Source organism: Dermochelys coriacea, chromosome 7 (genome assembly GCF_009764565.3).
Source record: "Dermochelys coriacea isolate rDerCor1 chromosome 7, rDerCor1.pri.v4, whole genome shotgun sequence".
Classification (NCBI taxonomy): domain Eukaryota; kingdom Metazoa; phylum Chordata; order Testudines; family Dermochelyidae; genus Dermochelys; species Dermochelys coriacea.
The window spans coordinates 79,450,398-79,471,809 of NC_050074.1; the positions used below are offsets into that span (position 1 = coordinate 79,450,398).

Consider the following 21,412-nt stretch of genomic DNA (forward strand, 5'->3'; position numbering starts at 1 on the left):
CAACAGAGAATACAATATATATGAAAATTTAGAAAAACATCCAAAATATTTAATAAATTTCAATTGGTATTCTATTGTTTAACAGTGCAATTAAAACTGTGACTAATTGCAATTAATTTTTTTGAGTTAATCGTGTGAGTTAACTACAATTAATCGACAGCCCTAATTTTAATTTTGTTTTTATCCTGTTCCCTCTCTTATAATCTTCCCAATTCACCTTTACATATTTGGAGTTAAGAACACAGGATGTTGACCTCTGTTTAAAACATTTTAAATGTTCTATCTGTGAGCTAGCTATAGGGCACTGCTATGACTATATTGCTCTCTCTCACTTTTACATTATGGTAGTTCATCTGGCACTGAGTGGAGCTACACCTTTACACTGACGTAAGCAAGATCAGAATCTGAACCTGAGTACATCATTTCTGTGAGTTTTCTGATCTCTGGTCCTGATTAAAGGTGAGGAGGAAGCAGATGTTGGAGTAGTGCAGGTCATCCTCAGAACTGCAGTTAATTTTGGCCAGAGACAATTTATAAAATATTCTAACTAACATTGGCAACTGTGAATAATGAAGGGACTTTAAGGAAACAAAATTTCCCTGGCATCACATACTTAGCAGAATCCTTCTTTCTTCATTTGAAATCCTGTTTTGCTGCTCTGTACAGTAAGAGAAACCCTTCTGTTCCAAAAGAGGGAAGTTCATTAGAGAAGGTGGAAGGTTCACTCACCTTAGGAATAAGTTTAGAAAAAAATGGTTCTGGTCATTGTAGGTAACTGCTGTAGGGAACTATTGTTCTACCTATGGTTATTTATTGATGGCTGTGGAAAGACTGAATAAAGTGTGGCCTATAGCAAATGACCTTAGTTACCTGTCCTATTGGGGTCACATGCTTGTTCAGTCATTCACATTTGAAAATGATCATCCTGCTAGACTGGAAAGGGGAGCAGTGGTGGTGTGAATGTGCTGGGGGTCAGGGGGTGTGGCAGGGGAAAATGCCATGATTTACTCACTCCCAAGTACGGTCTACAAATAGTGCCTCTTCTGTGCAATACACAGTCCAGCTTCCTGGGGGTTGTCTTCAGGCTGATTTAGATGAGAAGCCCAGGGAGGAATGGGTTTGGGGCCAGTGGATCCTTGATTATGGAGCTCCACAGCCCTTTTCCCAACCCAAGTGTGTGTGTGGTGGTGGGTGGGGGAGGTGGAGATTTGGAGGCACAACACAGTTGACTGCAGTTTATTGATCTTGCACTAGCATTTGCAGAGCAGCCCTGGAGGAAATTCTCCATGCTCTGGAGAAAAATTTCTTCCTATCTCAGATTCCAGCTTCCCCGTCCATATAGAGCCAGTTGTTCTCCCTCCTTCCCCATCTATAGAGAAAGAAAACGGGTAGGATGGTCAGCTGTGAGCACCACATTTTGCTTTGGTTTCTTCATAGAATTTCACTGAACACATTGTTAATTTGTTTGGGTTTTTTTCATGCACATTCAATTCTGATTATAATAATCTGAGTTTTGGCAAGAACTGACTGAACTCAGACTCTGCAATAAATATTTGTATCACACACCAATAAAAATCCACTGAAATGGCATTGATTACATTGGCATTCTAGATGTCATCAGTTTAGAATCCCCAGATGATGCATAAATTAGAGAACTGAAATTGAAAATTAAATATACTATGAGAGATGTTAAATTTTAATAGAAATACTTCCTGTTTGAATACATCTTTTATTTTACCTCCAAAGTAAAAGGTAGAAAAAGATAGATCAATAATTCATTACTGGTATGTTCAGTATAACATTTCATAAATTGCCTTTGTTGACCTGGGCAATATATGAGGAGTCTGATCAGATTAAGTGCAGTAAATTAGATGCTTCTAGTTCAAATCATAGTGAACTTTATTTTACATTATAATAAAAATAAAAGATTGATCCAATTGGCAATTCTATATTTAAAAAGGATTCTACAGTGGAATAAGCAGACCAGTGAGACAGAAATAAACTTCTCTCTAACTGACAAGTGGCTTTTATAGTAATAGCAAGTAATTTAACACTTTTATATAAGTAGTTTACCTAGTAGGAGAATTGGATAGAAGTGTAACATTGTTAAATTAACTTATTTATCATTAATATAGTTCTATCTTTTTTATTCTTATGGATTTTGTTGTGATAAAGCTTCTTCTGAATGTCACTCACCTGGCACTGCTGTTGCTGCTGATTGCTGTATTCTAGTTCATACCATATGGTCAGTGATGGATGAGTTGTCAAACACATCAGAGCTTTCTAACTGGCTGTCAAAGTAGTTGGTTATAAACTTGCTTGAGTAGTGCTGACCTGCAAGGACAGAATACCTCAGCCATCAAAACCTAAGTACAGTTTTAGGGAAAAAAAGAAATGGTATCCCATTTTAAATAAAAAAAAACTCATGCTAAAAAGGTCAAGTTATTGATTACACTTAGTCAAATAATTTATTCAAGGAATTTTGTGATGTTTCTCAAATTGATAGTTTCCTTCCACTATTATTCGCTCATCTTATACACTCCAATTCAGCGTGGTATTTAACCACAAGTCTAACTTGAAGCATGTATTTCAAGGAATCCCTGTTGAGGTTACAGGGACAAACCATCCCGATGAGTCGAAAGAATAGTAAATATGGCAGGCGACCAGCTTGGCTTAATGGTGAAATCCTAGCGGATCTTAAACATAAAAAAGAAGCTTACAAGAAGTGGAAGGTTGGACATATGACCAGGGAAGAGTATAAAAATATTGCTCGGGCATGTAGGAAAGATATCAGGAGGGCCAAATCGCACCTGGAGCTGCAGCTAGCAAGAGATGTCAAGAGTAACAAGAAGGGTTTCTTCAGGTATGTTGGCAACAAGAAGAAAGCCAAGGAAAGTGTGGGCCCCTTACTGAATGAGGGAGGCAAGCTAGTGACAGAGGATGTGGAAAAAGCTAATGTACTCAATGCTTTTTTTGCCTCTGTTTTCACTAACAAGGTCAGCTCCCAGACTGCTGTGCTGGGCATCACAAAATGGGGAAGAGATGGCCAGCCCTCTGTAGAGATAGAGGTGGTTAGGGACTATTTAGAAAAGCTGGACGTGCACAAGTCCATGGGGCCGGACGAATTGCATCCGAGAGTGCTGAGGGAATTGGCGGCTGTGATTGCAGAGCCCTTGGCCATTATCTTTGAAAACTCGTGGCGAACGGGGGAAGTCCCGGATGACTGGAAAAAGGCTAATGTAGTGCCCATCTTTAAAAAAGGGAAGAAGGAGGATCCTGGGAACTACAGGCCGGTCAGCCTCACCTCAGTCCCTGGAAAAATCATGGAGCAGGTCCTCAAAGAATCAATCCTGAAGCACTTAGAGGAGAGGAAAGTGATCAGGAACAGTCAGCATGGATTCACCAAGGGAAGGTCATGCCTGATTAATCTAATCGCCTTTTATGATGAGATTACTGGTTCTGTGGATGAAGGGAAAGCAGTGCATGTATTGTTTCTTGACTTTAGCAAAGCTTTTGACACGGTCTCCCACAGCATTCTTGTCAGCAAGTTAAGGAAGTATGGGCTGGATGAATGCACTATAAGGTGGGTAGAAAGCTGGCTAGATTGTCGGGCTCAACGGGTAGTGATCAATGGCTCCATGTCTAGTTGGCAGCCGGTGTCAAGTGGAGTGCCCCAGGGGTCGGTCCTGGGGCCCGTTTTGTTCAATATCTTCATAAATGATCTGGAGGATGGTGTGGATTGCACTCTCAGCAAATTTGCGGATGATACTAAACTGGGAGGAGTGGTAGATACGCTGGAGGGGAGGGATAGGATACAGAAGGACCTAGACAAATTGGAGGATTGGGCCAAAAGAAATCTAATGAGGTTCAATAAGGATAAGTGCAGGACCCTGCACTTAGGATGGAAGAATCCAATGCACCGCTACAGACTAGGGACCGAATGGCTCGGCAGCAGTTCTGCGGAAAAGGACCTAGGGGTGACAGTGGACGAGAAGCTGGATATGAGTCAGCAGTGTGCCCTTGTTGCCAAGAAGGCCAATGGCATTTTGGGTTGTATAAGTAGGGGCATAGCGAGCAGATCGAGGGACGTGATCGTTCCCCTCTATTCGACACTGGTGAGGCCTCATCTGGAGTACTGTGTCCAGTTTTGGGCCCCACACTACAGGAAGGATGTGGATAAATTGGAAAGAGTACAACGAAGGGCAACAAAAATGATTAGGGGTCTAGAGCACATGACTTATGAGGAGAGGCTGAGGGAGCTGGGATTGTTTAGTCTGCAGAAGAGAAGAATGAGGGGGGATTTGATAGCTGCTTTCAACTACCTGAAAGGGGGTTTCAAAGAGGATGGCTCTAGACTGTTCTCAATGGTAGCAGATGACAGAACGAGGAGTAATGGTCTCAAGTTGCAATGGGGGAGGTTTAGATTGGATATTAGGAAAAACTTTTTCACTAAGAGGGTGGTGAAACACTGGAATGCGTTACCTAGGGAGGTGGTAGAATCTCCTTCCTTAGAGGTTTTTAAGGTCAGGCTCGACAAAGCCCTGGCTGGGATGATTTAACTGGGACTTGGTCCTGCTTTGAGCAGGGGGTTGGACTAGATGACCTTCTGGGGTCCCTTCCAACCCTGATATTCTATGATTCTATGATTCTATGTGATTAGTCCTACTAACATCCACGTGACTACTCATGGGCTTCTAGTTAGGCGTGTGTTTAAATATCCTGTTGAATTAGGCCCAGAGAAAGGCAAAGTAAATCACAATTATATTAGTCAAAGAACATATTTTATGAGTTTTGTGATTCTTTAAATAGGATAGTCAACAACTGCTTCTTTTTTCCTCAGTTTCAATACTGCTATTCCAAGCAGCATTAACTTGTGATTGGCAGAAATGTATACTGTGGTGTAGTAAATTTTAAATATTTCCATAGATGTTTAACCATACAAGCACACGCTATAAATATTGGGGGTGCATAGCATTCATCTCATTCTTCAAGGGCACAGGAAAAGTTTGCTATATTTTCATAAATAGCAGGACTTCTGTATACCATACTGCGTACCACAGATGCTGCCATATGCATGGGGTGTAGTGCTGTATCTCTACCCAGCACAGTGCCTTTGGTGAGTCTAGGCATGGCAACAGAAATAGGGCTTTTTCTTGACGAAGAGATACAGGAACGGATACTAACTAGCATGATGGGTATTAATAATAAGTAATTCTTATATCATGCTTTTCATCTCTACAGCTTAAAGACCTTTGCTTAAAGAGGCTAAATATCTCCATTTTACAAATTGAGAAACAAAGGCACATGTGATAAAGAGACTTGCTCAAGGTCACATAGAAGGTTGATGGAAGAGTTAGGAATAGAATTTAGGTCTCCAGATTCTCACATCATTATTCCTCATGTGACCATACAACCTCTGCTTGATGCAATTTATTTGGCGTAGTAAAGTCAGTTCGTTAGCCTTTTCTGTGCCTATTTCTTTCTTTTTACCAAAGGAGCATATGGCTCTTTGCAATGTAAGTGGTTCAGGCTCTCACATATTTGATATTACAGCTAACTTTCTAACTGTGGAACATCGGCAATTTTCTGAAATCACATGGATGCCTTGTCTTTCCATATTACAGTCTAAGTTCAGGAGACCTGCAGACAAATGGTTATGGAAAAAGACCTTTGTGGCATAGGAATCCCTTTGGCATTTATTGAATGAGCACAAAAGTACCTAGGCATAAAGAAAAGCATCTTTTAATTTTTTAACTTGATTGACTTAAAACCTAATGAGGTGAATTTAATATATTTGGCTACTGGCAACAGTATTTAAATGAAGCACATAATTTGTTAAATACTAACAAATATGCTTCAGGCTGTAAAGCTAATACAATTTTTTGCTTCACTGGTAGCCTTGGAGGTATTAGATTTTCCCCTACCCAAACTTCAACTTTTGCTGTAAGCAGGCCACAGTGGCAGATTTCATCAAGGTTGTCTAATTTATCATTTTTTAAAATACACAATTTTAATTTCTTTTTGCATGTTGGCCACTTTTTTCAGCTAATCCCTGGGTTCTATGTGTCTGTGCTATTTCTAATGCACCTATCAGTCTAGGACCTTAGCTAAGAGCTATGGCCTCAAGCCCCATTTTTGCAGTCCTCTCTCATGCAAACTTCCCATTGAATTCAACACAATCCTGATACACTTTAACCATTTACACTGTTTTTGCATTCCATTCAGCTTGGACAATGAAAGTTAAGGAGTCAGTTTCAGTAAGTTTCACTGTCCAGTTGTCATTCACTCTGACACAATACTATCGTCTTTAGCTTTTTAACAGTTTTTCATCGAAAATAATTTTTCAAATGTCAGGAAAATATTTGTTTATATTGGGTTTTTCAAAACACCTAAGGACCTGTCTCTGCAATTCAGCGGGTGTGAGGGAGGAATACTATCAAAACCATACAGCAGAATCTTAGGGCTTGTGATACATCAACCAACCTCCTTGAGCGACATAAGTTACATCGACTTAAAGCGGTGTCTACACCACACTATGTAGGTGGGAGACACTCTCCCACTGACACAGCTTCCGCCGCTCACTGAGGTGGAGTAATTATATTGAATGGAGAGCACTCTCCCGTCGACATAGCATGTCTTCACCAGACACACTACATCAGCTTAGTTGCATTGATGTAGCGCTGTAGTGAAGACAAATCCTAAGACGCTCTATTGCTGCTGCTCCAAACTGCTGTTCTCACATGCAACTGGATTACTTTCCAGTATCCCTTTTAGATGTTCTTCTTCTCTGTTCACAGTTAGGACATACAATATTTTATTGTGTAGGTAGACCCTGGAAACAGCAATTATATATGATTCATTTTTTAGGAGTGTTTTATGAATATTCGGTTGGTTTTTTTTTTACAAATTGCATGATTCATAGTGCTCCAGACAACTCACTTTAATCATACTAAATAAATAAAATTGTAGTATGAGGAAGGTTGAGCGGTGGATTTTATTTTGCAGGGAGTTGAGGGATTTTCTTTTCCTGTTAAATATTGGTATCTTTTTATAAGGACTGTAAGGTGCATACAGTTTTTCACATGCACTTTTTAATACATTGAAGTAAACAACTAGTGTAAGAAAAGATGAAACTTATTAAAATATTTGTGCATCTGTGGGTATCTTGATAGCTGTTATTAAGAAACAGGACTCGTTCACATGCACTGCTAGTGAATGACCATTGAAACAGTATCTCCAGTGAATATGTGCTTGTTTTAAAAAAAAATTACAAAATGTTGACCAGTTCCTATGAATTTCAAACATTTTTGCAGCCAACATTTTGCTAGGGAAAAATGGAAAATATCATATTGTTCCAGCCAATACAAATGTAAAGACATTGACATACAAGACATCAACAATTACAACTTTATTCTCTCTCAAATACACAGAATAAACTGTTCTTTCAAGACCCTTTTAATAAATTCTTTGACTTCTGCCATGGAAGCACCACTGCACAAGGGCGCCCTAATTTAAAAGGATGCCATCAGGTAGGCAGGTTTTGTTCACAGTTGTCATTTTGTGTGTCTCTACAGAGCCAGGTTATCATTGATCCCTCTGCTATGCCTATGTGTTCTCCCCTTTCCAAGCTTCTGGTCCAAAGCCCATAGACGTCAATAGGACTCTTTTAATCAGCATCAAAGGGCTTTGGATCAGGCACTGAGGAGGTAGTGCAGATCAGAAGCCAATGCTGATCTGAGCTGCATTCACTTCCTCACTTTTGTGCAAACACCTGTCTTAAGGGCTTGTCTACACTGGCAACGTTAAAGCACTTTAACATGGCTTGTGTAGTCACAGCAGAACATTGGGAGAGAGCTCTCCCAGCATTCTAAAAACCCACCTCCAGAAGGGGCGTACCTGGTGCACTGGCTACTCTGGCGCTTTACAGCGCTGAAACTTGCTGTGCTCAGGGGGATGTTTAATTTCAGAGGGGAACGTGCCATATAGAGCAACTGCTCCCTGGTTTCGCCTCTCAGGCAGACTCTGAACCTGAAGGGGGCTCAGCCTCTGGCCTCTGGGGGCGGAAGGGACCATACAATGTTGCATTCATACTCCCACTTCTGACAATTCTGACTCCGGTCCCTAGAATTTCCTCTCCTTTCCTGTCTTCATACCATACAGCAGAAAGAAATGGCTGGTCCTTTAATACTTAGATTCATGTTAGTCTACTCTCTAGTGGATATTTGTTACCATGAAAGTGAATGTGTTCATGACATACTCATGCACACAGAGCATTCAGCTATTCTTTCAGAATTTTGTTTGATTCGAAAATAAAGACTCGCAGAAATGGTAAGGTGTGGGGCAGAATGGATGGTAACGTGCTACCAGTGCAGATGAGGTGGGGAGTGGATTTGGGGTGCTGGGGAAATGGTGCCCTGCACCCAGAATATCTGATGCATCATACCAAAATATTTAGGGCCAAGGCTAGGAATTGCATCAAAGTTTGGACAAACCAATTTGAATGAAAAAATAGTGCACAAAAATGTAAGAGAAACACTAAGATTTCCCAGAGAGATTTAAATAGCCATTACAGGGAACCTGAAGTGAAGCCAAACACTTTATAATGGCAGGTTAGCAGTTTTGAGTTTTTCAATAATTAAAATAAGCAACAAGTCAATTTTGGAAATAGAATCCTGCTATCTTCTGGGTGGAATAAAATCTCTCCTTCTTTCAATCCCTAGAACTCTCATGACCTTCCTATAGCACAAACATTCAGCTCCAGGCAGAATTTTGCAGAACAAAGTTCCCATAATCATATTCTGTCCTCTTGCAGGCTGAAGAAAAATCTGATTTTTAGTAAAACATTTCCTGGGGAAATGTGCGTAGTGATGATCTCAGACCTCCCTCCTGTCCTCTCACCTTTTCCCCTGACACCAAAATTACTTTTCCTTGGGGAACACGTAAATATGCATTTCATAAAGCCTCGCTATAGCTCTCAGTTGGAGTGGAGCTGGAGAAAGGAAACATCCTGATCAGTATTTGGAGTGACGTGAACTTTTTTGAATTGCTGCTGTAATGTAGGATCTGTCCAACTGTTAAATTTTATCATCTAACATGCCTCTTTACTAACAACAACAACAACAGATAAAAAAAGCACAAATGATTTTAAAAAAATCAATATACAGAGATATTTGAAGGAAACCCCAGGGAGGAACTGAAGGATTGACAGAGAAACTGCAAATAGAAGATTAAACACTGCTTCAGAGCTTTGCACAAACATTTCTTGTGAACCCAAAGTGCACTCTGAATTTTGGATGTTAAAGCAATGCAGGACTTGGGGTTATGTACAATGTATTACTTCTGATGCCATTTGTTAATGGTGAACTCTCAAATCTATTGCAGATATGCAACCAGATCAGAAAATAGGTAAGAGCCTAGGGAGGGACAAGACTGATGTTTGCCTGAGTAATGAAAATGGATCACAAATTGCTTGAGTACTGGTTAATAAAAGCATTGCTAAGATTGTAGTATTTTCCCAACAAGCAAATGGGAAACAGCCTGTAACTGTAGCAGTTTGAAGATATTACATTTCATAGTGGCAAACTCATTAGAAAAACTGAGTTGGCATTGTCCAACCCTGCAGACCCTGTTCCATAACTCCTTTGAACAGAGCTATGGGTTCAGATTAAACAAGAACAGGCCAATGGTCAAATTTACTGGAAATTTGTGTGACACTGAAAAGGTAAAAACAAAAAAAAAACACTGACACTTTTTTTTTGGCTTTATCAGTGTGGGATCCTTGACTGTGAAATACACTTTCTGCTTTAGCTGGGAATTCAGGTCAGACCTGCAAGGTCTAGTTCTCCCAAGGGTCATTTTGACAGCTGGGAAGAGCTGGATCATAGACAACCTTTGTCCAAGCCTCTTTTTCCTGCTTATGCCATTTATACTAATGGCTGTAAGGGGAAGAGGATGGTTTAGATCTGCTATATTTGCTCTAAACCACAATGAGGAAATTCTTTACAATGAGGAAATTCTCCCAGCTGGCCAAATCTGCTGAACTTCTGCCTCCTTGCATGCCAATTCCTTCCTAGTTTTCCTGTGCAAGTGGTGCCTCCAAATTCCTCTTTTTACATACTATCTCCTTACATAGAAGAGGGGCACCAACTCTGGAGAGAGACTCCAGGGTCTCTCTCTCTCCTCACTGGTAGAAATAAAATTAGGGAAGGTGTCTACTCTGCCTAAGATGAATCAAGGGACAGTTCCTCTTCTTTCACTTTTGGGGGTTGCACTGCTCCAAATGTTCCCCCAGACTGGGCGCGTTTTGTTGCAGTGTTTTGATCCCAAACACTGCAGAAAATACTTAATTTACTTTTAGAGTTGCTACCAAAACAGACAAAAATTGTAATTTTCAAGAGGGAAATGTAAGTTAAATAGCATGCTGTTTAAAGTAGAAAAGCCCTTACACAAAAGCTTGGGGAAAATTTCTCTTTAGAAAAGAAGGGTGCTGGACAAATCTACCAGAGGTATCTGGGAACTGAGATGCATACAAGGAGGCTCAGAGAAATTTCATTTTTGGTCCGGTATGAGCAGAGAAGAAAAAAGCAATCTTATTTCCAAATATGAGATATTGAAATTTCATGGGAAAGACAATAGAAAGAACCATTGACTAATTATCTAGCACTGGTAAAGAAAACAAGTGCACAAGCTTCTTAAGCATATTTGAATTTCATAAATAGGATTATATTCCTTTGTGGCACTCTAACTCAGAGTTTCCTGAAGTATCTGTATAAGAAGATACAGGCCTGCAGTAATAATTTAATTGATAAGATGAAACAATATTTTGAAATCCTGATATTCTTTTTTAAAAAAAGGTGTGTGTGTGTGTGTGTGTGTGTGTGTGTGGGGAAGTTCTAGTAGTATGTCTTAGCATAACATACTAGAATTTGTTAAAAAGACTACAGGTTGATTTTCCAGTGCCTCACACCTTGTGTGTTGATTTACATCACCGTAAGATGGGTGTGAATGGAGAATTCCAATCTGGTAGTATTTCATTCCTGCCTTGCAAAAAGAAAAGGAGTACTTGTGGCACCTTAGAGACTAACAAATTTATTAGAGCATAAGCTTTCGTGAGCTACAGCTCACTTCATCGGATGCATTTGGTGGAAAAAACAGAGGAGAGATTTATATACACACACACAGAGAACATGAAACAATGGGTTTATCATACACACTGTAAGGAGAGTGATCACTTAAGATAAGCCATCACCAACAGCAGGGGGGGGAAGGAGGAAAACCTTTCATGGTGACAAGCAGGTAGGCTAATTCCAGCAGTTAACAAGAATATCAGAGGAACAGTGGGGGGTGGGGTGGGGGGGAGAAATACCATGGGGAAATAGTTTTACTTTGTGTAATGACTCATCCATTCCCAGTCTCTATTCAAGCCTAAGTTAATTGTATCCAGTTTGCAAATTAATTCCAATTCAGCAGTCTCTCCTTGGAGTCTGTTTTTGAAGCTTTTTTGTTGAAGTATAGCCTTCTTAGGTCTGTGATCGAGTGACCAGAGAGATTGAAGTGTTCTCCAACTGGTTTTTGAATGTTATAATTCTTGACGTCTGATTTGTGTCCATTCATTCTTTTACGTAGAGACTGTCCCGTTTGGCCAATGTACATGGCAGAGGGGCATTGCTGGCACATGATGGCATATATCACATTGGTAGATGCGCAGGTGAACAAGCCTCTGATAGTGTGGCTGATGTGATTAGGCCCTATGATGGTATCCCCTAAATAGATATGTGGACAGAGTTGGCAACGGGCTTTGTTGCAAAGATAGCTTCCTGGGTTAGTGGTTCTGTTGTGTGGTTGCTGGTGAGTATTTGCTTCAGATTGGGGGGCTGTCTGTAAGCAAGGACTGGTCTGTCTCCCAAGATCTCAGAGAGCGATGGCTCGTCCTTCAGGATAGGTTGTAGATCCTTGATGATGCGTTGGAGAGGTTTTAGTTGGGGGCTGAAGGTGATGGCTAGTGGCGTTCTGTTGTTTTCTTTGTTGGGCCTGTCCTGTAGTAGGTGACTTCTGGGTACTCTTCTGGCTCTGTCAATCTGTTTCTTCACTTCAGCAGGTGGGTATTGTAGTTGTAGGAATGCATGATAGAGATCTTGTAGGTGTTTGTCTCTGTCTGAGGGGTTGGAGCAAATGCGGTTATATCGTAGCGCTTGGCTGTAGACAATGGATCGAGTGGTATGATCTGGATGAAAGCTAGAGGCACGTAGGTAGGAATAGCGGTCAGTAGGTTTCCGATATAGGGTGGTGTTTATGTGACCATCGCTTATTAGCACCGTAGTGTCCAGGAAGTGGATCTCTTGTGTGGACTGGTCCAGGCTGAGGTTGATGGTGGGATGGAAATTGTTGAAATCATGGTGGAATTCCTCAAGAGCTTCTTTTCCATGGGTTCAGATGATGAAGATGTCATCAATGTAGCGCAAGTAGAGGACCAGTTGGAGAACACTTCAATCTCTCTGGTCACTCGATCACAGACCTAAGAAGGCTATACTTCAACAAAAAAGCTTCAAAAACAGACTCCAAGGAGAGACTGCTGAATTGGAATTAATTTGCAAACTGGATACAATTAACTTAGGCTTGAATAGAGACTGGGAATGGATGAGTCATTACACAAAGTAAAACTATTTCCCCATGGTATTTCTCCCTCCCACCCCCCCACCCCCACTGTTCCTCTGATATTCTTGTTAACTGCTGGAATTAGCCTACCTGCTTGTCACCATGAAAGGTTTTCCTCCTTCCCCCCCCTGCTGTTGGTGATGGCTTATCTTAAGTGATCACTCTCCTTACAGTGTGTATGATAAACCCATTGTTTCATGTTCTCTGTGTGTGTGTATATAAATCTCTCCTCTGTTTTTTCCACCAAATACATCCGATGAAGTGAGCTGTAGCTCACGAAAGCTTATGCTCTAATAAATTTGTTAGTCTCTAAGGTGCCACAAGTACTCCTTTTCTTTTTGCGAATACAGACTAACACGGCTGCTACTCTGAAACCTGTGATTCCTGCCTTGTGAGCCCTGTGAGTTAAAATAAAACATGAGGATAGCCACTGAATGAGTGGGCTATGAGGAGAAGCAGGTAAAGTTGGCCCCCCTTTGGCTGTGATAGATTTCAGAAATTAATTGATGTGAGTAAATATCTTGCTATCTTAACTCAGGGCCTGATTCAGCTCCTTTTGATGTCAATGGTAAAAATCCCATTGACTTCAACAGAAACATGATAGCATCCTCAGTTCTCATGCAAGAAAAATCTTCTGTTAAAGGGCCAGATTCTGTCATGCTCACCTATGCTGAGAAGTGATGTCAATGGCTCTTTTTGGGTTGTTGATATCTGATTGGATCAGCACTCTATCTATTCCAGCCTTCTGTCTCTGGCAGTAGTCGGGATCAAATGCTGCAGAAGAAAAAAAAAACAATAATTATGGTAAATTCTTTCTAACACGCTCCTCCAAATAGTGGGTGCATTATATATTGAAGCCATGAGGGTTTATATCCCCTTTAGAGATGTTTTTTATACTGTCTAATTTAACTGTGGCTGGCATCATCCATATAAATACACCTTTTTTAAAATTCTTCTGAGTACTTGGCTTCATTGATATCCTGTGACAATGAGTTCCACAGGTAAGTCACTTTTATTGTGATTAGAACTTGATAGAAAAGTTCATATTCATTTTTATGATGGGAATTTACTTTTAGAATACCTTCACTGCATTTTTATATAGTCTTACCTTTTGTCATGTCCCTTACTATTACCTGCCCATAATTCTTTGGAACATACACTCCAATGAAATGATTGATAGCTTTTTGGAGAGATTTTTGAAGGTAAATTTAAATGATTATAAAGAGAGACTTCCTCAGAAAGGAAAAGATTTGTTTTATATGATATTAGTTGTATGTGGATCTACATGTGATGCTTCAAGAAATGATTTGGTATGGCTGTCATCCGAGTTCCCAGAGATGTTATTGGTTCAGCAGATCCAGGAACATCAGGGACACTAATATCAGAAACAATATGTCTTCCTCCCAGTCCAAGGAAGATCATAGATTTCATTTATATTTCATTGTGGGTTTTTCCCTCTATATTGCTATCATTGATACAATGATTTCCAAAATGTTGTAGGTACTACTTTGCTAAACTTTATTTTTGATTTATAGTCACCCTGTAATATGTTTCTTACCTCTGTCAGCTCTCTTACAAACAATATAATCCCATTTACCTTCATTCTCACAGCTGATTTGAGCTATCATTTATGTTAAGCCTTCCAGTTAATCAAATTTTATATTTAATACTTTACTTTAATATCTGTAAGCAAAAGGTTTACTTTTATTTTAATGTCAAAATGTCTGGCTTATGTAAGTCTTTTGAAGGATATACACCACCTCCTACCAAGCATATAGAACAGAAATAATAAGTGTAATAAAATAATAATTAATAATTAATAATAACAAATCCAGTACCATTGATGGAAATTTCCAGCTGTTTTCAATAAAATTATCAAATATAATAAAGGATTTTGAAAGGTTTAAACAAAAAAGATTACCTAATTAGCTGAATAGATGTGAAATTGTACTATCAGGTTTGCAGATATGAGGCAAACATATAGGCCATTTTGTACTAGAATGGAATTATATGAGTATTGTAATTTACTATGTAATATTTTAGTGGGGGCTCAGTGAAAGCCATCTGCAAATGTTTTAATATATCAATAGAAGAGAAAGAATGAGTGCTAGTTATACACTTCTTTAATACACTAATGGAATACTCAAAAAGAAAAGGAGTACTTGTGGCACCTTAGAGAGTAACAAATTTATTAGAGCATAAGCTTTCGTGAGCTACAGCTCACTTCATCGGATGCATTTACGAAAGCTTATGCTCTAATTTGTTAGTCTCTAAGGTGCCACAAGTACTCCTTTTCTTTTTGCGAATACAGACTGACACTGCTGCTACTCTGAAACCTGTCATAATGGAATACTGTGGCAGAAAAAACACAAAAAGTCATTTTTGGAGGGAAAAAGATTATTTGGGGAATTTGGAAGTTACTGAGATAAGTCATTCCTAACTTTCAGTAAGAGGTATAATAGCACAAAACTTAACAAATCCTCAGAGCTGAGACGTCAGTTCAAAAGGTCTCAGAAAACTTTTAAAAAATCAGTGAATAGGTACATGGAACACAAAGAGCAGGAAATGGGAGTGCTAGTTATTGTGCTTAAAATAAACAAAGATTAAGAATCAGCATTGATTAGGTCTCCAAAGAACCCCTGCCATTTTTTAAAAGTTTCGCTGTGAATACTGTTAAGTAGGGGAGCATGAACTCTGTTAGATTTTTTACATGTTCATACTGTGTGTTCAGACTCACTATTCAATTAAGTGTGAAGGTTTAAGATTTTCCCTCTCCAAATGGGGAACAATAAGAGGGTTGTACCACTTTACTGATACCAGTAGAAAATACTTGTATAGTTATACTGGTATAGTTAACGTTGCAATTTTTGTGTGTAGACAAACTCATAGAGGCACAGCACAGAACTCACAGCCAAGTGAGATTGGGGAGGTGGGCACGGGAGGCCACAGGCTAAGGTGACTTTAAGCCACCTTTGTGCCCTCCCAATGCTAGGCTACTCCTTGGCCTAATGTAGATAGCCCATGGCGCTTGTCTAAGTTGCCCCAGATGTCTATGGATCACAGCGCTGCATGCTGCTTCCCCACTCCTGCTCTATCCTAGGCATGCCCCCTATACCAGGGCTTACAAGGGGGTCTTAGGAAGTCAGGCTGTCAGCTGTCTTCCTCAATTCCTGCAGAGGGTGGGATAACCCCTCCTGGCTGGATCTGGGGCTTGTAGATCCTCTTTAAGCTGCTCTGGCCCTTTTAGCTGGCCTAAAGAAGCCATCGTGGTGGTAAGGATCTCACCCACAGCTTCAGTCAAGAAGTAAAATAGAAATTTAAGATTAAACATTTAAAAATGGATACTGTGCTACAAGCTGCCGAGAGTAGGTGACAGACAGCAGTTACTAATATTCATATTTACAATATCGCCTATTGTCACTGCAACAAACTATATCGCTACAGCAAACTTATATTTCTCAAGGCAATGCTGAGGAATAAAATGAAAAGCAAAAAATAAAACCTGCCTTGATCACAGGTATAGGTATCAACAGAAACATTATTCCAGGTTTCAGAGTAGCAGCCGTGTTAGTCTGTATCTGCAAAAAGAAAAGGAGTACTTGTGTCACCTTAGAGACTAACAAATTTATTTGAGCATAAGCTTTTGTGAGCTACAAAAAGTTCATGAAAGCTTATGCTCAAATAAATTTGTTAGTCTCTAAGGTGCCACAAGCACTCCTTTTCTTTTTGCAGAAACATTTATTCAAACTCATGGGATTCACCAATATGCTTCTTCCTATATACAGTGTTGTGTGATAAAACTAAGATTTTAGGAGAGCACACTGCTCCCTCATAACAAACACTTATATACTTGCTTCCTCCTCATTACCAATTCTATCATTTGTGTTAGCAAATTTGGCTGCAGAAGCATAGTCCAGAATATAAGGGTCTTGCTGTCATGAGTTTACACCTAGTTTAGCTGGGAATAATATAGCTTCAGCTGAATAGATTTGTAACTATTCAGCCACATCCTGCTTCCACTGAGGTCTGTGATAAAGCTGCCAAAGAGTCTAGCTACAGCAAAACTACACAACTGGCATCAATGCAATGATGATCAGGCCTATTTCCTGTATTTATGTCCCTAGATCACCAACTTGCCCTTTGGCAATGTGTGCCCCACTTAATGTCTCCCAGTGAGCATATTGCAGTGCCATTTACTGTGAAATTAGTGAAGTCACATTTTTTTTCCTTAAAGGAGAATGTCTTTTTATAAAAGTTAATAGTAAACATATCAATGTGGCCCACTTATGTTCATGACAAGCTATGTCCTTTTGTCCTTTCTCAGCTGAAACTCTGAGTGAAGTAAATACCAGAGGATCAGACTGCAAATCAGTGCTAGATCCCTCCTATTGTCTGAGACTTCAATAGCTTTAAAACCTTTTTATCCATACATTGATAATCAGCACCCATAATACAAAATCAATAATATCACCACCATTTTGCACTTAATGCCTTTTGCAAAAAGGCCAAAGGAACAGATTAGATGTCTGTGTGAGATTTCCCTTTGTAGAGCTTGCTGAGAAGCATCCCACCAGGCAGTATGGGGTTGGGGACTGAGGAGCTGGCACAGGCATGAAACTTCCCAATCCCGTGGCTCCAGGGGATACAGGGAAGGAGGACACATCCTACATGGATGATTGCACCCCTGCACCATTCTGCTGGTATCCCTGCCTCTGCAAGAGCCTTGCAACCATTGGATGAGTCACCCTTCAGTGGACTCTACATGTTGTTTCAAACAGCCACATGGTCTAGGCCTCCTTCATAGAAGGGAGGTTCTCTTTTCTCTAGCTCTCCAGCATCTGTAGGGTTTCTAGTGGGTGCAGCCTTATACTAGAGGGACAGTAGAGAAAAATATCTGCAAGGGGACCCTGGCAGGGCATCTATCACCTCCTTCCCCTTTATTCTCCTGCTGTGAGGCTTTCCTTGGATGGAAATTATATGACTCAGAGGCTTAATATTAAGTTAGAATAAAGGGGTTTAGCAATTATTAAATTAAGCAGCAATCTGTGTATATCCCTATTGTTTTTTAATTCATTTAGTGGCATTATTTTCTATTGCTCTAAAAATATGGAGGAGAAATGGCTTTGTTGATACATTTTAAATAAGGTAAACAGCTAAATCTGATTTTGGCTATGAAATACTACTGAACTGATGCTTCTAATCGCTTTTCTGAAACCGTTGCAAAAAAAAAAAAGGTAAGTGAGAGGACAAATTCTGAACAGTTTTCGAATTGATTTTTGTATCATCTTCTAGAAGTACCCAATAGCATCACTGTGATAATGGATCACTTTCATTATTATCATAGTTACACGCAGATGCTCCAGTCAAGATCAAATCTCATTGTGTCAGATGCTGAGTAAACATAGGTTCTGGTTATGCAAAATATTGCATGTGTTTAACTTCATGCATATCAGTAGTCCTTTTAAAGTGTTTGTAGGATTGGATGTCACGCCTGATCAGGCCAGCAATTATTACTGAGTGTACTATTTGCTATCATGAGTAATCAAGTAGAAGCCAGTGGAGTTTTCAAATGACTGAAGATACTCAGATCTGTAATAGTTTTCAGGATCAGGTTACAAAATACAACAGTCTCTGTCCCAAACAGCTTATAAATGCTTGACAAAGCCCTGGCTAGGATGATTTAGTTGGGGATTGGTCCTGCTTTGAGCAGGGCATTGGACTAGATGACCTCCTGAGGTTTCTTCCAACCCTAATCTTCTATGATTCTATGATAAATAGATCTATAACATCCACTAGAAACCTCATGTTACAAGGTTTTATATCATGGCTCATAAGGTTGATGCATATAACTCCTGTGGTTAGCCTGCCTTTTAAAATTTTGCTTAGTAGCTTTTGATTTAAAAATCACCGTGGTTTTGTTTTGTTTTATTTTATTTAAATATTTTTGATTCTTCAAGCAAATCTTAAAAACAGAGCCAACATTTTCAGCAAAGACCTAGTGATTTTGGGTGCTCAAACTGAGATATCTTCAAGGTGGCTGATTTTCAGAAAATACCTCTGAAAATCAGGCTCTCTTAGGATATCCCAAATGGGGCATCCAAAAGGAGTATTTTCTTCTGAACATATAAGGTAATGGTCATAATTACTGGAAAAATAAGTTTTAATTTTTTGAAAATAAGCATAGTAGGTCATTTGCAGTGACCATAATAAGAATTAAAAATATTTGATTTTGTTACAAATGATATTTAGAAATAGCTTCCTGTGATGGGGTGTCTGAAGCCTGAAAGGGTGAATTAGGCCAACTAATCTATAGGCTGCACCTGGAGGAAAGCCAGGGAATGCTGAAGTCTCATTTGCTGATGAAGCTGGCAATGAGGGAGGGGCTTCTGGGAAGTAGGTTGTAGTCTTTCCCTGGAGAAGGGAGGTGTGTTTGAGGCTATAGGATTGAGTAATCTGAGGTTCTTCCCTGGAAGGAGCGAGTTTGAGCTGGTACACCCAGAGAGGGAGGAACCAGAAGCTGTAGGAAGGAGCAACAAGGGCTGAGAGAAAGCAGGCCAGGTAACAGGGTTCCTGGACTGGAACCTGGAGTAGTAGGCAGGCCCAGGTTCCCCCACTGGAGAAGTGGCACCATCAGGGAGAAGACTGCCTGAGACTGTTAGTGTGGAAGAACTTTGGATAACTCCCAGAAGGGGAAACCATGTAGTGACCTGGCCAGAGAACAGTCACAAAGAGGAGGCTGCAGTTCCTGGTGCCAGAGGGGCCACAGGGTGAGACAAGAGGAGTGAAGACTCTATCAGAGGAGGGTGCAATGCCTGACAGAGCTAATCCCCAGGACAGAGGGGAGGAGTCGCCACCTGTGGTGAGTGGACCCTGTGACGCTTCCATTTTAAAAATCTGAACTGGATGAATGCCAGGCTTTTGCTTTGAGAATTTTTTCTTTAAATTAAAATCTCCCATGAAAATTTCTAAAAATAAATAAAAATAATCAGCTATATCCTAAGCTGATTTGAACTGTTGTAGTTTCATTGAAGTCATTTTACATGAGCCCATCTGTGTTACCAAGTACAAAAGAAATAGGCATTATTTTGCAAAATTCATTCATTTTATGGAATGTGATTAACAGAATGCAGAAAAGAGAAATTTCCCCCTCAGTCTTAATAACTTAATAGAGTTTAAGGTCAGAAGCACCCATTAGATCATCTAGTTTGACCTCTGGTATATCTCAGGCTGCTAAATGTCACCCAGTTACCCAATGTACTGAGCCCAATAATTTGTTTTTGGCTAACCTGTACTTACAGAAAGGCTTAATCCCTCAGGTTAATAATCAGATCCTCTGGCACAGTGAGGCTGGGATTTGGATTCTGAACTTTTGACATGGCAGGCAAGGATCTTACCTCTATACCAAAAAGCCATCTCATAACTAATATGGAGGAAAAAAAACTTCAGACAATAGGTGAAGAGCAAGTTTTTGTTATATGGAATGTGGGATTTTAAGATGTATTCTTACTCCAATTGAAGTCAGTAGCAAAAATCAGCAGTGCTGGATTGGGCCTTAAAGAGAAGGCATTAGTATTTACTATATACTAGCAGTGAAATGATGGAGGGTGCTCCCTTCATTAGTGCTGTTGAACAAGCAGAAGAGGGAACAGCACTTACAGAAATTCTTTGGTTTTACAAGATGGAAATCCTGATATGTGTCCTGCTTCTGGGAGGGGTGAACATGCTGAGCTTCTGCCACATCCCTCCTTTGCTTTCCAACTTCTTCACACCAGAGGTTTTCCTAGCTTTTGCTCTCCTGAGTGTTTGGCTCATGAGGAGGACTATGATAATCCCAAGAAGACAAAGAGGCCTATTGAGATCTATGGAGAAAAAGCACTATATAAGAGCTAAGCATAATAATTATTGCTTATTAGGTCAAGAGTAGAATATTTTCAGTAGCCTGTGGGCCAGTGGATAGAGAACTGGAAACTCCATTACCAGCTTTGCCACTGATATGCTATGTGACCTTGGCCAAGATTATATCTCCTCTTTGTACCTCTGCTTCCTCTTCCACCCTTTGGCTGTCTTGTTTGGATAGTAAGCTGTTTGGAGCAGGGACTGTTTTACTATGTGGCATTGAATATATGCTGGGCTAATATATGTCACATTCTCAATAACAATACGTATTATTCACACTACATATTATTAATAAGCATTAAGAATACAGTATAAATTATAGTGTGTCTATATATGTCTAGAAGTTACGTCTTTCTATATTCTGGTTCACTTATGCTAAGTACTCCACAACACTTGACAAAGCTGAAGTCAGCTTTGGCATTAGAAAATAAGCAACTTGTACTGGGGCAGAACATTAATTATTTGCCTTTGACAAGCTGGGAGGTACTTTCCTGGCCTAATACCTGGAATCCATGTGTCCTGAACAAAAAGATAAGGGGCAACTCTGGTATCAGAAAAACAAGGTAGAAAGAGATTTAATCAGTCATAACCTCAAAGGATGCATGTGGTACCTTTTTATTTGTAAGAAGGATAGCTTTAGGGACTTTGGAAGCATACCTTCTCTGTAACATGAGTTTAACAACACTGTACAATACTTCTTGGAAACAGGCATTGTATCAAACGGGCATTGTAATGGGCCATGTATTGTATTTTCTACTATACTCTTACTGATTTTTAGCAATAAACCTGACTGATATTGGTTATTTGGTCTTTTGAATATATTTCATACCGAACCAAAGTGTGATTAAAGAATGGACACTAA

The 21,412-nt window shown here is 39.8% G+C and overlaps 2 long non-coding RNA genes across 2 annotated transcripts in view; one reads left to right on the forward strand and one right to left on the reverse strand.

Annotated features, from left to right (window-relative positions):
• Window positions 1–1,118: 1,118 nt before the first annotated feature.
• LOC122460896 lies at window positions 1,119–13,436 on the reverse strand. The gene is made up of 3 exons (XR_006282505.1): window positions 13,320–13,436; window positions 2,197–2,334; window positions 1,119–1,369 (listed from the first exon to the last, which is right to left on the reverse strand). It is a non-coding gene; the product is annotated as an uncharacterized LOC122460896 (long non-coding RNA).
• Window positions 13,437–18,932: 5,496 nt separating this feature from the next.
• Window positions 18,933–21,412, forward strand: part of LOC119859475 — a 30,345-nt gene continuing 27,865 nt past the window's right edge. The window contains exon 1 of the long non-coding RNA XR_005294226.2: window positions 18,933–19,513. This is a non-coding gene — a long non-coding RNA (uncharacterized LOC119859475). The remainder of the gene's footprint in view (window positions 19,514–21,412) is intronic.